The following is a 14,103-nucleotide window of genomic DNA, read 5'->3' on the forward strand; positions in this document are numbered from 1 at the left end:
AGGCCCAGGTGGGAACTCTGTCTTTCCCTGAGTTAAAGGCTGCCAAGCAGTAGTAATATCACTAAAACATTAAAATCAATAACCCTAAAATGCTAGGGATTTTCCTTACATAAAAACCATGTCTTTTCTGTTTATTATATCAAAGTCTATTAGAAGTTCCTTAGTTATAGAGAAACAAAAGAGAAGGGACGGGGGAATACAGTGAGAAAGAACATAGCGTGCCAAACCCCCTGATAATGAAGGCCCATTATGAGAAAGCTGGAAGTCTGTGGACAAAGGCTTGCCTTTGATGCTCACATATCATAGCAATTACTCCACATGAGGACATTCAGATTCTCAGGCTCCTTACCCTGTTTACAAAGGACCAATGTTTGTCTTTGGCGGTAGCAAGTTTAGGAAACTCCATTAGTAACTCTAAGCATGAAACTGGTATGTAGCACAAAAAAGAAAAGTATATGTCCTGGCTTGGTGCATATATTGCTGCATGCGTGAGTAAGGAATTCTGAGGCGGAGGTTAACCAACCAGTGGGAACTGATGACATTTTCCTTCTGAGCCTTGCAACTTATTTCCCAAGAGAATTAAATCACAAGCTAGAAAAACCTTAGAGCTGTTCGGGATCTTGCAGCTTAAGGGATCTTCTTCATTATACCAATGAGGAAACTAAGTACCAAACAGGTTATGTCACTAACTCAGAGTCAAACCAGAATTTTTTTCTAGGTCCAGTGAGGACATGGTTCTCCCAACTTGAAGACCACAGCATTGTTTTCAGCTCTTGCTGTTTACTTCTTAGTTTTTTTGGGAGACAGAAGTATCTCATCTCACTACGTACCCTCTTCCACTTCCCAGATCTCATAATCAACTTCATTAGGGAATTGCCTTACATTAAAGAGATACAGAACACATTAGCAAAGAGTTTGTGGGTGTCTCTAGAGAGGGTTTAAACAAGGAGAAGGAGCTCTCTATTAAGGGGATATTTTAAGTGCAGTCTTTACTAGAGGCAGAGGCACAGAAGAGCAGTCTTCTGAAATTCCTTTCATGTTCCACGATTCTTCCGTTAGATACTCCCTATGGTAAAAATTAAGTGTCAAGAGGCCTCCTAGCAAGTTGACATCGAAATGAGAATTTCATCTTAGATAAGATGCAGAACTAATCTCTGATTTAATCCTACTAAGCTCTGTGCCCAGTTTCTTCAGGTTAGCTGGAGTCCAATATCGACAGAGGTTAAACAAATCAGAGCAGACACGGACAATGAGAACACGGTTTTCAGAGTTATTTGAAGATTGTCTCTGCCTTGCCAGCTCACGGCTTGCAGCAAGTGAGTAAACTTAGATTAACCCTAGATTAATTCAAAGACAAAAGAACCTCCAGCCAAGAGACTAAGATAGGGCCGAGGGGAAGGGGGGAAGAAAAATATGCTATGTCCTAATCACGGGAAAAGAACAGGCTGTCCAAGCCAATTCTGTTCTGATCTATGAGATCAATTGCATCTGGAGCTCTTTGGCTACTGGCAGTAAGCACAGGGACAGCAGTGCAATGCTAAGGAAGGATGACCTCATTGAAAAGAGGAACCATGGCTACCAACCTCCCTTTCTGACCCTCCCTCACTGAGCCTGCCCTCTCCATCCTCAGCCATGGCTGGATTGCCAGTTGTCCGGTGAAGCATAGTTTAGTCTGCAAAGAATGTTGATATATCAAACCTACAGTCTCTTTTCCAATCAACCAAATAAGTATCTTCCTGTTCAAATCCATCTCAAAATTCAAATGAATAGAAATTAGCCAGCTTTCAAATGCTTGGTCTTCTCTTTCCCTGAAAATTCTCCGTTGGGGCTACCTCTACAGACTACAGTTAGGGGAAATTTAATCCTCTCCCTTGTCCCTCTTCAACACTGAGTGCACCCACATCAGTGTGGAGCATGGTTTGTCATTCAACGCCAGGGCCAAAGAAGATACATGTCATTATAGCTTAAGTTTATGTAACTAGGTTCCTCCTCAAAGGAAAAGCTAGGGTCTTTTTCTTTGTCTTTTCCCCTTCTTTCACTTATTTCCTTCTTCAGGAAACACTGGAAAACAAAATGGATATGGTCTTTATGAACCACTTCGATTAGTGATCAGACCAGAGTGGAAATGGTATGGAAAGGGAGTCAGAGAAAGAGTACAGATAATGCTTGAGTCAGACAGGGACTGGGAAAACAGAACTTCCCTAATAGCAGGGAAAAAACACATTGGGGTGGGGACAGAAAGGCTTACACTGGCTTCATTTTTTTTTTTAATGGCATAGAAGGCCTCTTGGACTTCAGATAACTCTTGCAAAATATTTTGATGGATTGAGTGCAAAAAGTGAATCAAACATATGGATTAAATTTTCATTATAATACAGATGGGATTTTTTTTTATTATTAAATTAAGTAAAATGTTTGGCAAAGTATATTTGGTTCTGGCCAAACCCAGAACATTTGAAAAACAGTTTTGAGATATTCAGTGAAGTGAACACAAAGCCAGGTTTACCCATCCCTAGAGTTTGGAAAAATGAAATTTGGCTCATCAAGGTTTGATTCAGTGTCAAATGTATTTGTGGGGAAATAAGTTTCTTCAACACCAAAATTGCCTACGTGCCTTAGGAGAGCAGTGGAAATGCCCAATAGTTACTGAATAACTCAGCCTGCCCAGCGCCATAAAAGGCAGCAATCCAGTGACCTGAGAAAAAGGTGAGCCACTCCCCTCTTCCCTAACCAAGACATTAAGAACTGAACAAAAGTCAGTGTATTCTGTGTTTGCAACTATGCTGTCTAGCCTAGAAAATTAGCACAAAGCAGCAAATGAATAGGAAATGCTCATTTGAGAGAAAGGTCATCACTGTAGCTGGATGGCTGACAAGGGGCTTTTATTATCTGCATTGACCAGAAGAATTCAGAAAGGCAAAGGACAATAACAATATTGATGAAAGGTAAGGTCATATTGTTGGATATTTTTTCCAGGCATTAAGAACTTCATTTTACTTATTTGAAAAAAAAAAATCCCAAAGGAATGCATGGAAATTTTTGGCACTCTAATGCCAGTCTATTTGACTATCTTTCCATCAATCCATGGGTTACTGGAAAACTCTTTTTTTTTTTTTAATCCATCTATCAGCAACCCATCAGAACATGACTATACATGAAATTTTAAGTTTAGCAATCTTTCATTCCTGTACATGGCCATTGTGAAACTCCATTCTACCCATGGTAAAATTTCAGCTTCCTGCCAGTGTTTTAGGGGAATGGGCTCACCTAAAGAGCCAAGTTTTCTGGGAAACTGAATGTCCTAATTATCAAGCCCCAGCATCAAGCCAGTGGAAGTTTGTATTTAAACCACTTTGAGTTGAAGTATTTGTCAATCTATGATCCACTCTCCTGTATTCTCACATAGGGACTATGTTGTATTGCAAGAATGCTATAAAGGTGGATGAGGCCAACAGGGCTATTTGCCTCTCCACAACACAATCTCAGCTTGCAACACTTTTTTTTTTGAAGATTTTATTTATTTATTTATTTGAGAGATAGAAAGAGACACACACAGAGAGAGCAAAGGAGATAGTGAGAGAAAGCATGAATGGGGAGGAGAGGGAGAGCCGACTCCCCGCCAAGCAGGGATCCTGATGTGGGACTTGGTCACAGGACTCTGGGATCATGACCTTAGCCGAAGGCAGCCACTTAACTGACTGAGCCACCCAGGTGCTCCATACCACTTTTTTTAGTACTTGTATTTTCTTTGTATGGTGCATGAATCAGGAAAACAGAATCACTATAGGTATTGAAAACACAGAGGAATTTAATACAAGGATTTATCAGCTTATGCAAGCACTGGAAAAGTTAGGTGGTCTGAAGATCAGGGATACTGATGCTAGCATTTAATAACTCAGGAAATAAAGGCTTCATAGGAGACGGGTACTGCTGACCTGAGCTAACTGTGGTACAAGGGCAGGTGACTCTCAAGGGGTTATATAGAAACACTTCGGAAAACCATATGCCTGCCCAAACTGTGTCTAGAAAATGGCCTCTCCTTTTTCACATTCTACATTTTGTGCAAGTGCCTCTCATTGATAAAATCAAAACCTAAACCCTTCTAGTAAAAGGAAACTGAGTTTCCAGACTTCCAGTGCCTACACATGAGAGAGAGTCTGGAAGGAATAAAATGATGTCAAATATTGCTGAGCACCCTACTACTTACTCAGTGGGTTTGTCTTCCACAGCCCACTCCATTCCTTTCCATCTTTTATTTTTGCGGTAGTTAACAAGGTAATGGCTAGAAAATCTGCTACCTTATTTATTAAGAATAAACAGTCATGAGCGAAGACACTGAGACATTTATGAAAAACAGTGTAGGTGAGTGGTAGATACTGGACCAGACATATGAACCTGGCTCTGCCAATTACTAGCTATATTATATTAATATTTCTGACCATAGGTTTTCTCATCTGAAAAATGGAAATAACAATGCCATACCTTCCTTTCCCAAAGATGTCGCAAGCATCTAATGATTTATACATTTCTAATTACTTCACAAACTATCCTGTACTATAAAATGTAACTCATTCTTTCACCATAATTAGTGCTTATTTATTCTAGGGCATAGAATTAGACATTTCAGGAGTGTAACATCAAGACAAATAATAGTCACTGTGCCCTAGAAATTTACCACTTAGTAGAAGAGTAGAGAACATTAATAAAAAACAAGATGTAAAGTAGAATAGCGTAAGGGCCATAACGAAGTGCAGAAAATAACAATTTCGTCTAGAAGAACTATTACCTCCATCTGGAGAAATGTGGAAGGTTTTTTTGACCCAGCTCTCTCATCTTCTGTCTGATTCTTCTGTTTGATTCTTCTGTTTGATTCCTGGATTCCCACTTTCATGTACTTTTCATGTATTTCTATAGATGTCCTCATCTTAATGCCATCAATTATCCATCCAATTCCTTTTACTCCCTTGTAATTGCTTTAATTCAGTCTGATCACTGTTTGCCTACACCACTGCAATACCTTCCTCATGAACCTGTCTGCCCCCAAGCCTGCCCTCATCATACTGACCATCTCATTCCACCCAACCCACAACCTTATAGAAGGTTCATCTGTCCTCTGTACTACTCTTAGAATAATCTATCTCGAATGCAAATCTAGTTGCACAATCATCTATTTAAAATCTCTTCAAAGAACAACCTCTAATTTCAGGATGAAGTTGAAAAGCCTTCACTTAGCACACAAGGTCCTCTTCGATTTGGCCCCAGTTTCCCCTCTCTAAACTGAAATGTAGGAATGTGCCTTCATGCATGAACTTCATGACACCTATGTACCATACTCAAAACAGCATTTTTTTTGCTTCCTGATTCATGACAGTGTTGAGTAGTATAGCTGTGACCCTTAAAATGAGAGATTAGATCTGGGAGATTGGTGACCTAGGGAACAAAAGGGCTGGCTGGAGAGAATAAAAGAGAAAAAATTACAAGAAAGGAGGAAGAAAGGTAAAACACACCATTTGTATCACCTGGTTTATGTGATACTGCATATGGGAGTCCTGACTCAAACTTATTGTCTGGTATGCAAGGAAGGATTCACTGGGGTGGGGGGGAGGGGGGAGCACTCAATGCAGAGTCAGTGCAAGTAAGATTCTTCTTTTCTATGTGGAGACCAGAAGTCAGGAACGGTCTGAATATCTTTATAGGGTAGAGGAAGAATCAGTTTTAGAGAGAAGCCTTACTTGATTACATGAACCTCCCCTGTACAGATTGTTCTCCAAATGTTTTCTGGTGGGATGTGGTTGTTGCAATTATTATGATTATCTAATATAGCATGTTACATTTTCTCAAATGCTGCCATAAACATCTCATTTAAGGATCAACTTCTGGGCCCTCCAAATTAAAGGATAGAGTTTTCAAAGGGTGCCCAGGCTACTTGCCAGGCTAACTAAAATGGTTATCATATGCCATGTTTTTATGGATGCTTTGAACTCTCTATTAGGTCTTGGCAAAACTAATGTGTTTAATTAGGTGTTACTTAAAGCTAACATGGCAACATAGTAGAGTCTCAAAAATACTTAAATGAATGAATAATCACAAACCTTTGTGCTAGGAGCTCAGATCATCTCTTTAAGAAAATCAGCTAGAGGAGTATAGAGGATCAAAGGGAGTAGGTAGTGTGAGAACACACGAAGGCTGGTGTTGACTGCTGACTTGCCTCTCTTTGTTCTCCTGAAGCGTAGGACTGGTCTGGGTGTGTTCCTGCATCTAAGGGTGGGGAAGGAGTGCGCAGGGAGGGAAGAAAGGATCCTTTTATTTTATAATTAATGGAATAACTAAGATTTTTGAACATTTTTCTTGGAGATTTAAGGGACCATGATTTTAATGCTGTATGACTGAACTAGTGATTGGTTTATATCAAGAATATTCAAAATTAACTTTTTCACAAACCTTTCTCCTTGACTCAAACACCAAAAGTTTGTCAACATCAACTTAGAGAGACGGAACGAAACAAATGTGGTTTAGAATCCAAATTGAAACTTGAAAGGATACATAAGCAATGCTTTTCAATCACTTCACAGATCATTATCCCTTCCTTTTTCCTCCCTTCTGAAGTTCTCTTCCGAAATAACTAGATCTTTGTGTTCTGAAGCTTCTAAAGTTTCTGGCAGGATCCATATGACTTGATTCGGACCACAATACAAATACCCTGCTGGGGCAAAGTGAAAGCCACAAGTGTTTTCACTTGGTACATCTGGTCACCTAGTCTTCTGACTTCTTTCCCAGAGCAGTATCGTCCCCAAATTTCTTAATATCCTTTTGGAGAACCATGAGGACTCCTTCATTTACAGTGGAATCTTACAAAGAGGATATATTTCATGGCTTTAGATTTCTTCAGGGAAAACTAAGATTGTTATTGGAGCCTTAAAGATTTTTTTAAGCTAGTGATGGCTCTCTAATTAGGGAAGGGATGAAAAATAACATTTGGGAAAAGCATGGCTGTTTTTCATAATTTTTGTATTTGTTTCCTATGATAACTGTAACAAATCACCACAACGCTGGCGGCTTAAAACAATTCACATTTACTCTCTTACAGTTTTGGGGGTCAGAAGTCTGAAATCAGTTTCACTGCGGCAAAACGAGTGTACCTCAGTTGGCTCTAGAGGAGAATCTGTTTTCTTGACTTTTCCATCTTCTAGAGCTGTAGTGCTTGTATTCCTTGGCTCATGACCCCTTCTACAATTATCAAAGCCAGCCATGTGGCATCTTGGATTCAGTGGTCACACTAACTTTTTCTGTCAGCCTTGTTCTGTCTTTCTCTCTTACAAGGGTAACTGTAATTGCATTGGGTCCACCCAGATAATCCAGAATAATTTCTCTATCTCAAAATTCTTTTCTTTTAAATATTTATTTATATATTTTAGAGAGAAAGAGAGAAAGGATGGGGGAAGGGGCAAAGGGAGAGAATCTTCAAGCAGACTCCCCGCTGAGTGTGGAGCCCAACTCAGGGCTCAATCTCACGAACCATGAGATCACGACCTGAGCCACCCACATGCCCATCTACCTCAAAATTCTTTTTTTTTTTTTAAAGATTTTATTTGTTTATTTGACAGAGAGACAGCCAGCGAGAGAGGGAACACAGCAGGGGGAGTGGGAGAGGAAGAAGCAGGCTCCCAGCAGAGGAGGCGGAAGTGGGACTCGATCCCAGAACGCCAGGACCATGCCCTGAGCCAAAGGCAGAGGCCCAATGACTGCGCTACCAGGCGCCCCCTACCTCAAAAATCTTAATCACATCTGCAAAGTCTCTTGCCACCTAAGATAGCATGCACTGTTTCCAGGAATGAGGACTTAGATACCTTTTGGGGGCCATTATTCAACCTACCACATTTTTGCTTTTAATTTTCACAACTATACCTACACACAGACATTGTTATCCCCATTCTACAGATAGGGCCACTGAGGCACAGACAGATTAAGAAATGTATCATTATTTCAGGTAATAAGCAGCACAGCCAAAGTTCAAATCCAACTCTTCCAGGTTTATGGAAGAAAAGAAGGAAAACCAGAAATACAAAGCAACACTGATGATAACTTTTTCACATCTTTTTTCCCAAATTCCTTTCCCATCTTTTTACACAGCAGGGAAAACTGTGTTTTACACAGTCCCTTTACATCTGCTGGCACTTGGCAGAACAAAAAACTCTCGATTTCCAGATGTGGAATTGGAAAATAATGGTCACTGGCCATTGGTTGGGACTGAACTTCATATTTTATCTAAATCCCTTTTATGACTTTTTTCACTTTTCAGCTTATATTATAAAGGCACTTTTTGGTCCTTTCAATGTGCCAGTCACTGTTCAAAGCAACCTTATAGCATCAACTCATTTAACCCCTGAATACAACTCAGCTGTAGGTGCTATCACTACTTTTAGTTTTTTCATTTCACAAATGAGAAAATTGAACTGCATAGTGGTTAAGTAATTTGATTAAATTTCCATCAGGGATCGAGTCTAGTGTCAGGCTCAGTGGGGAGTCCGCTTCTCCCTCTACCCCTCCCCCTGCTCGTGATCTCTCTCTCTCACACACACACTCTCTCTCTCTCAAATAAATAAATAAAATATTTTTAAAAATCTTTTTTTCACAGACTAGGATTCAAGCCCAGGTATCTTTAACCACTAGGTACTATACTATACAGGCTAATGCTTATATATATTTTAAACTTCTTCTATAAGAGGAGGCTCTATTCTTTTTTTAAAAAATTCTTATTTATTTATTTGAGAGACAGCAAGCATGAGAGAGTACAAGCAGGGAGGGGAGGAGGGGCAGAGGGAGAAGGGGAAGCAGACTTCCCACTGAGTGGGGAGCCTGACACAGGGCTTCATCCTAGGATCCTGGGATCATGACCTGAGCCGAAGGCAGACACTTAACTGACTGAGCCACCCAGGTGCCCAGAGGAGGCTTTATTTTGATTTCCCTTTTTTTCCCAAATCACCGAGTATAGTTTACTACACATGATAGGCCTTTAGGTGCTGAATAAATAAATGAAAACTGATTATTACTGTTACTTCTGTTTTTCTCATATATTTTTCCTGAATATATGCCTTCAGAACCTTACCACTCAATGTGTGGTCTCCAAACTAGCAGCAGAGAGATCACATGGAGCCTTATGAGAAATGGAGACCCCCAGGCCCCACACCAGACCTACGGAATCAGAAACTGCGTTTTAGTAAGCTTCCCATGTGATTCACGTGCACATTAAAGTTTGAAAACCACCCTTTAAAGTATATATATTAGATTTAACAAACTTAGTACACAATATCCATATGGTTCTCTCACTCTTTTATACACTTGAATGCTGTGGCTCTGGTCTCTTTAATTCCATCCTAAGTCTAAAGTTATATGATTTGTCCAGTTTCATAAAAGCCATTCCTTTTGAAAGCATTTGTTTCTGTGTTAGAAAAGCAGTGTTACTTAAGGAAAATATTAGTAGTTTTTTTTTCCTTCAAACCAAGTATACAAAAATCTTCCCTGCCCCCAAGCACATGTACAGACCAGGCTTTAGCAGGCTGCCCTGCAGGTGAGCTGGAGAAAGTAGAACAAGGACTCGAAACCTCTCCCTGGTACAGGGGAGGAAGCTGCTTATCACCATGACCTAAAATAAAGCCCCTAAAGAAGCTCGTATGTTTCAACCATCAGGACAGTTTCATAGCAACCCTCTCACCTTCTCACACTCACCTCCAGGTCATAAGCAGCAGAGCTCCAGACCCTGTGGCACCTGGCTGCAAAAACTTGTGAGTAAAGAAGAGAATGATATAGATCAACCAAGGAAATGCCTTCTAAAGAATCTGAAGGGTGGTTGGTGATGCCAAGACTGAGGAATCCCTTTCTAAACTAAGAGTTGATACAACTATAAAGATAAAGGACTCACACAGCATGGAGGGAGATCAGATCACCACAGATCCCTGCTCTTGACATTGGCAATCAAATCAACCTGACTCCTAAAGTGGGACAGGCAAATCAAACTGCAAAGAAACCAACAACTTCAGACAATCTACCCTACTTCCCCTTCAGAACTCAGTTGACTGTACTAGACTTTCTGTTTTGATATTTTAATCTCCATCAACATAAAAAAGTATTGGTAGATTGCTACAATTAACATGATATCTTCAATCTATAAATACAGAGGATGCTGACACCCCACCATCTGCAGGGTGGGCATTTTTGAGACTTTTAGCCTCCAAACTTGGATTTAAACAGCCTGACCCTAAGTGTATTTAACTAAGGACCTTTTCTTCTGATCAATATCAAGTACTAGAAAATGAATTGACCTGCACTCCTGAATCAGTCAAAACCTAGACAAAATATATGAAACAATAGCTTTCAAGACATAGGACATAGGCAACAAATGACAATGATTTCTGAGAAACATTAAACAAATTCAGTAAGCCCTAATCACCAACTTACTTCCTGGGCAGTTTCCAGGCTGCAGCACCAGGAGAAGATACCAAGGTAGAGCCTGACGTTCTCCCTGAGTTGAGGTGACATAGCTGGGAGTGTGGGGAGGCTAGTTTGCAGGTCAGAATGCCAGTGGGGAAAGAGATATCAAAGAGAGAATGTGAGATCTGCAGAAGGACTCCCTGGAGTATTCACCTGAGCACTGATCATCACAGGAATGAAAGGTAACCATCAGATGACAGGGAAAGAACCATATGAAAGGATTAAAGGGAACAAAACTTGAGCATATATGGAACAGGGAAGAGTGCCTATTTCCACTGGCCAGAAATGGAAAACCTCATAATTTGCAGGGTATTGGATAGGCTACCATATTAGTTTTCTATTACCGTGTAATAATTTACCACAAATTGAGAAGCTTGAAAACAATACCCATTTATTATTTTAGTTACATAGATCAAAAGCCCAGGCAGGCTTGACTGAGTTCTTGGCTTAGGGTGTCATAAGGCCAAAATCAAGGCTTAGTTGGGCTAGGCTCTTACCTGGAGGCTCTGGGGAAGAATCTGTTTCCAAGTTCATTTTGGTTATTGACCGAATTTGGTTACTTGGCAGTTATAAGACTGAGGTCCCCGTTTTCTTTCTGGCTGTTGGCCAGGGATTGCTCTCAGTTATTAGAGGCCACTCACAGATCCTTTCCGCATGATCCCCTTACATTTTCAAGCCAGTAATGACACATATGACACATCAAATCACCCTTCTGCTTAGAATATTTGACCTACTTTTCTGCAACCATTCAGAAACAAGTATCTGCTTTTAAAAAGCTCATATAAGTTAGGTCTACCTGGATCATCTCTCTATCTTAAATTCAACTTATTAGCAACAATTATATCTGCAAAATCTCTTTTCCCATGTATTGTAACATAATAATGGGAATAACACCTGAGGTCAAAAACATAGAAGCCATCAGGATTCTGCCAAACAGAAGTACTCAGAAGGGTCTTCTGGTAGCAGTGGTAAAAATAGCCCTCCACTAACTGCTTCCCTGATCCAGATTAACAAAGTTTACAAGCAAGACCTAAAAGCACCAAACTATTTTCAGGTTACTTAACTACACCCCAGAACAAAATTCTAGAATACCTATAGAACACCAAAAAAATAAAGCAGCCAAAAAGGTAAAAATCGCAATATCTGGCATCTAATAAAAAAAAAAAAATCAGGCCTGCAAATCAGCAGGAATGTCTGACCTATAATGAAAAGATAAATTAAACCATCAATACCAACTCAGAACTGATAGCAATGACAGAATTATGGACAAAGATCTTAACATAGTTATCATGTCTATATTCCATATGACAAAGATGCTACAGGGAAAACTAACCATGCTAAGGAAAAATGTGGAATATATATATTATTTTTAAAAGATACACAATGATGTTTTAGAGATGAAAAATACACTATGTGGAATTGATGTATTAGATATTGCAGAAGAAAATATTAGTGAACTGGAAAACAGTAATAAACACTATCCGAAACAAAACACACAGAGAAAAAAATAAAAATAAACAAATAAACAAAACATTCACAAGATATGGGCAACTTCAAGTGCCCAACATAGATATAGTTGGAATCTTCAAAGGGGAACAGAAACAATGTAAGAAATAATGGCTGAGAAACTTCCAAATTTGTTGGAAACTATAAATCCACAGATCCAAGAGATTCAACCAACCCCCAAGCATTAGAAAAATGAGGGAAAATATCTTTCAAATTTCATAACATAATTCAAATTTCATAATTATAATCAAATTTCTCAAATACAGTGATAAAAAGAAAATCTTAAAAGCAACCACAAAAAATGATCATAATATGTACAGAAGAACAAAGCATGAACACATTTCTCATCAGAAACAATGCAAATAAGAAGACAGTGGAGCAACACCTTTAAAGTACTAAAAAAATTATTATCGACATAGAATTCTACACCCAACAAAAATATCTATTTTAAATGAAGGTGAAATAAAGATTTTTTTAGATATACATCAACTGAAAGAGTCCCATCACCATCAAACCTGCACAAAAAGGAGTGTTAAAATTGCATGGAGCACTGGGTGTTACATGCAAACAATGAATCATGGAACACTACATCAAAAACTAATGATGTACTGTATGGTCACTAACATATTATGATAAAAAAATATGCACACACACACATACACAAACACACAAAAGAAAACTTTTGGTCACAGGGAAAATGATACCAGATAGAAATATGTATCTAAATAAAAGAAAAAATAACATCAGAAATGGTAGCGACAGGGTAAATATTTATCATTTATTTATTATAGGAATAACTTTAAAAGATAATTGGCCATGCAAAACAGGGAATGGCAAACTTTTTTCTGGAAAGCGTCAGAGAGTACATATTTTAGGCATTGTGGGTCATACAGTCTTTGTGGCACTACTCAGCTCTGTGGTTCTATCATGAAAGCATCCATTAAAAAGTATGTAAATGAATTGGTATGGCTATGATACAGTAAAACTTCATTTACCAAAAAGGTGGCAGGCTGGTTTGGCTACTGGACCTTAGTTTGCCAATCCCTGATTTAAAGCAAAAATAATAATGATGCAGTGTGGAATTTATGATACATATATATAGAAGGAAAAGGTTTGACAACTACAACATATAGGCCACAAGGTGAGAATTAGAAATTTATTGTTGTAAAGTTCTAAACTTATATGTGAGGCAGTATATCATTACTTGAAGATAGACTGTGCTCAGTTACATTAAATGTATACTATCTAAACACATCAGTGAAAAGACAGAGATTATCCAATTAGATAAAAATAAGACCTAACTAGATGCTATCTACCAAAAAAGTCACCTCTAAATTAACTTATCAATAAATTATAATTGAACAACTATAAATTAATAACTAAGTAAAAAGTAAAAAAAATGGAAATAGATATGGTATGCAAACACTAATAAAAAGAAAGCCAGAAAAGCTATATTGCTATCAATTAGAAAAGCCTTAAGAATGAGAAATATTGCAGTGGATAAAGTGGGACAATAAATAACAATAAGAGCCAATTCTCCACAAAGACGTAACAAACCTAAATGTGTATCTACCTAAGAACAGGAATTTAAAGGATAAATACACAAATCTATAATTTTAACTGAAGTTTCAACACTTGTCTTTCAATCACTGATAGGAAAAATGGACAGAAAATAAGTAGAAATATAGAAGAGCCTACCAACACAACCAAAACACTTAACCTGACATTTATAGATACTCCAGCCAACAACAGCGGAATACACATTCTTCTCAAGTGCACATGAATGTTCATCAAGATAGACCATATTCTGTGCCATAAAACAAACCTTAACAAATTCAAAAGAAAAGAAATTATACCACATATTTTCTGAACAAAGCAAAATTAAGCTAGAAATCAAAAATAGAATGGTATCTGGAAAATTCACAAATATCTGGAAATCAAACAACATACTTCTTTTTTTTTTTTTTAAGATTTTATTTATTTATTTGACAGCGATAGAGACAGCCAACGAGAGAGGGAACACAAGCAGGGGGAGTGGGAGAGGAAGAAGCAGGCTCATAGCAGAGGAGCCTGATGTGGGGCTCGATCCCAGAACGCCAGGATCACGCC

General features: G+C 38.6%; 1 long non-coding RNA gene across 1 annotated transcript in view; it reads right to left on the reverse strand.

Annotated features, from left to right (window-relative positions):
- The window catches only part of LOC117801393, a 167,800-nt gene that overhangs the window by 100,310 nt on the left and 53,387 nt on the right, over window positions 1-14,103 (reverse strand). The window lies entirely within an intron of this gene.

The sequence above is a fragment of the Ailuropoda melanoleuca genome, chromosome 3, assembly GCF_002007445.2.
Source record: "Ailuropoda melanoleuca isolate Jingjing chromosome 3, ASM200744v2, whole genome shotgun sequence".
Classification (NCBI taxonomy): domain Eukaryota; kingdom Metazoa; phylum Chordata; class Mammalia; order Carnivora; family Ursidae; genus Ailuropoda; species Ailuropoda melanoleuca.